Here is a 3,818-nt window from a genome sequence, read left to right on the forward strand (position 1 = left end):
CACCTGGTGCGTTCTCGGCTTACTGCAATCTCTGCCTCCTGGGTTCAAGCAGTTCTCCTGCCTCAGCCTCCTGAGTAGCTGGGATTACAGGCATGTGCCACCACACCCAGCTAATTTTTGTATTTTTAGTAGAGATGGGGTTTCTCCATGTTGGCCAGGCTGTTCTCAGAACTACTGACCATAAGTGATCCACCCTCCTTGGCCTCCCAAAGTGCTAGGATTGCAGGCATCAGCCACTGCACCCGACTTCTGAGGCCTTACTCCTTTATTTATTTATTTTATTTTTTTTTTTGAGACGGAGTTTCACTCATGCTACCCAGGCTGGAGAGCAATGGCGCGATCTCGGCTCACCGCAACCTCCGCTCCCGGGTTCAGGCAATTCTTCTGCCTCAGCCTCCTGAGTAGCTGGGATTACAGGCACGCGCCACCATGCCCAGCTAAGTTTTTGTCTTTTTAGTAGAGACGGGGTTTCACCATGTTGACCGGGATGGTCTCGATCTCTTGACCTCGTGATCCACCCGCCTCGGCCTCCCAAAGTGCTGGGATTACAGGCGTGAGCCACCGCGCCCGGCCGGCCTTACTCCTTTAAAAGGCTTAGTAAAATTTAGTTTTTAAGAAGTTTTATTATTACTATTATTTTATTTTTTATTTTTATTTATGTATTTTTTTGAGACCCAGTCTCGCTCTGTCATCAGGCTGGAATGCAGTGGCTGATCTCAGCTCTCTGCAACCTCCAACTCCCTGGTTCAAGTGGTTCTCCTGCCTCAGCCTCCCAAGTAGCTGGGATTATAAATGTGTGCCACCATGCCCTGCTAATTTTTGTGTTTTTAGTAGAGACAGGGTTTCACCATGTTGGCCAGGATGGTCTTGACCTCCTGACCTTGTGATCTGCTCCCTCCAGCCTCCCAAAGTGCTGGGATTACAGAGTTGCCCAGGCTGGAGTGCAATGGCATGGTCTCAGCTCACTGCAACATCCACCTTCAAGCTATTCTCCTGCCTCAGCCTCCCAAGTAGCTGGGACTACAGTTGCATGCCACCATACCCAGCTAATTTTTGTATTTTTAGTAGAGACTCGGTTGCACCATGATGGCCAGGTTGTTCTTGAACTTTTGACCTCAAGTGATCGACCTGCCTTGGCCTCCCAAAGTGCTAAGATTACAGGCGTGAGGTGTTTTTTTTTTTTTTTTTTTTTTAAGAGAGAAGTGGGTCTTCCTATGTAAGTGGCTAGTCACAAGCATGATCACGTTGCCCTACAACCTTGAACCTCCTGGGCCTGGCTTTAAATGCTTTGTAATGTGGGCCTGGTACAGTGGCTCACACCTGTAACCCCTTCATTTTCGGAGACTGAGGAAGGAGGATCTCATGAGGCCAGAAATTCAAGACCCACCTGGGCAACATAGACTTCATCTCTACAAAAGATACAAAAATTATCTGGGTGTGGTGGCACATATCTGTAGTCTCGACTACTTGGGAGTCTGAGGCAGAAGGATTGCTTGTACCCAGGAGTTCAAGTCTGCGATGAGCTATGATTATGTCACTGCATTCCAGCCTGGGTGACAGAGCAAGACCCTGTCTCAAAAACAGAAAAGTCCGAGTGTAGTGGCTCAGGCCTGTAATCTCAACATTCTGGGGGGCCAAGGCAGGAGGATTGCTTGAACCCATTAGTTCAAGACCAGCCTGGGCAACACGGCAAGAACATTATCTCTACAAAAAATAAATAGCCAGGTGCGGTGGCTCATGCCTGTAATTCTAGCCCTTTGGGAGGCCAAGGCAGGGGGATCACTTGAGGTCAGGAATTTGAACTCAGCGTGACCAACATGGTGAAACCCGTCTCTACTAAAAATACAAAAAAAAATCAGAGTGGTGGCAGGTGCCTCTAATCTCAGCTACTCAGGAGGCTGAGGCAGGAGAATTCCTTGAACTCGGGAGGCAGAGGTTGCAGTGAGCCGAGATGGTGTCACTGCACTCCAGCCTGGGTGACAGAGCAAGACGCTGTCTCTAGAAATAATTAATTAAAAAGTTAGTCAGCTGTGGTGATGAGTACCTGTACTCCCAACTACGCAAGAGGGTGAGGAGGGAGGATTGATTGAGCCGAGGGGTTTGAGGCTGCAGTGAACAATGATCACAACACTGCACTCCAACCTGGGTAACGGAGTGAAGCCCTGCCTCAAAACAAAACAAAACAAAAAGATTTTTATAACGTACCTAACAAAGATTGCAGAGTTCAATTTTATTTGCCATTTTTTAAAAAGCCTTTGATAATCATTTTAAGGGTACTTAGTAATTACAATGCTATTATGTAATTAACTCTATAGAGAACATTACTTTCAAATAATGGAAGATCAGACATTAAGGAGCCCCAGAGAGCCCCTACAGCTATTCTTTTTTGTTTTTTGGAGACAGCATCTCCCTCTGCCTCAGGCCAGAGTACAGTGGTATGAACATGCCTCACTGCAGCCTCTACCTCCTGGGCTCAGGTGATCCTCCCACCTCAGCCTCCCAAGTAACTGGGAGCACAGGCACGCACCTCCTCCACCCAGCTAATTTTTGTAATTTTTTGTAGAGACAGGGTTTTGCCACGTTGTCCAGACTGGTTTCGAACTCCTGCGCTCCCGTGATCCATAGGCCTCCACCTCCCAAAGTGTTGGATTTACAGACCTGAGCCACACTGCGCCCAGCCTTTTTATGCCACATTTTAAAGGGTTTGCTTATTAATATGCTTACTGTTAATGAAATTTAGTTCAAAGTTTTGTTTTGTTTTGTTTTTTGAGACGAAGTCTTGCTCTTGTCTCCCAAGCGGGAGTGCAATGCTGCAATTTCGGCCCACTGTAACCTCTGTCTCCTGGGTTCAAGCAATTCTCCTGCCTCAGCCTCCTGAGTAGTTGGTTACAGGTGCCTGCCACCATTCCTGGCCAAGTTCAAAAGTAGAATGCAACCGGGCACGATGGCTTACACCTATAATCCCTGCACTTTGGGAGGTGAGGCAGGCAGATCATTTGAAGTCAGGAGTTCAAGACCAGATTGGCCAGCATGGTGAGACCCTATCTCTACTAAAAATACAAAAAATTAGCTGGGCATGGTGGCACGCACCTATAATCCCAGCTACTCAGGAAGCTGCAGTAGGAGAATCACTTAAACCTGGGAGGCAGAGGTTGCAGTGAGCTGAGATCGAGATAGTGCCACTGTACTCCAGCCTGGGCAACAGAGCGAGACTCTGTCTCAAAAAAATAAAAAAATTTAAAAATGGAATCAAGAAAACGTCTCTGTATAGGCAGGCATGAAATGAATCCTTCTTCCCTTTTGCTCCTTTAACCCCTTCCCCTGCAATGTCTTGAAGTAAATTACTGTCATTACAGAAGAGCAATGCCCTGCATCCCCCCAAAACCTTTCTGTATGCTTTTGCTACCCAGGTAACAGAAGAATATACAGAACTGTCTTAGGCAAATGTACAGTAGTCCCTCCCTTATCCAGTTTCACATTCTGTGGTGTTACCCATGGTCAACTGAGGTCCCAAAATATTAAATGGAAAATTCCAGAAATAAACAATGTTTAAGTTTTAAACTGCATGCCATTCTGAGTAGTGTGACGAAATCTGGCACCATCCCACTTCGTCATGCTGTCCTGCTCTGTCTTGCCTTGGGAGGTGAATCATCCCTTTGTCTAGCATATGCATGCTGTGTATACACTACTCACTTGACAGTCATTTAGTAACTGTCTTGGTTACCAGATGGACAGATCATGAGAAGGGTGAGTACAGTACAATAAGCTCTTGAGAGAAAGAGACTACATTCACATGTATATGTATTTTTTTTTTTTTT

The sequence above is a fragment of the Cebus imitator genome, unplaced genomic scaffold (assembly GCF_001604975.1).
Source record: "Cebus imitator isolate Cc_AM_T3 unplaced genomic scaffold, Cebus_imitator-1.0 Scaffold104, whole genome shotgun sequence".
Lineage (NCBI taxonomy): Eukaryota > Metazoa > Chordata > Mammalia > Primates > Cebidae > Cebus > Cebus imitator.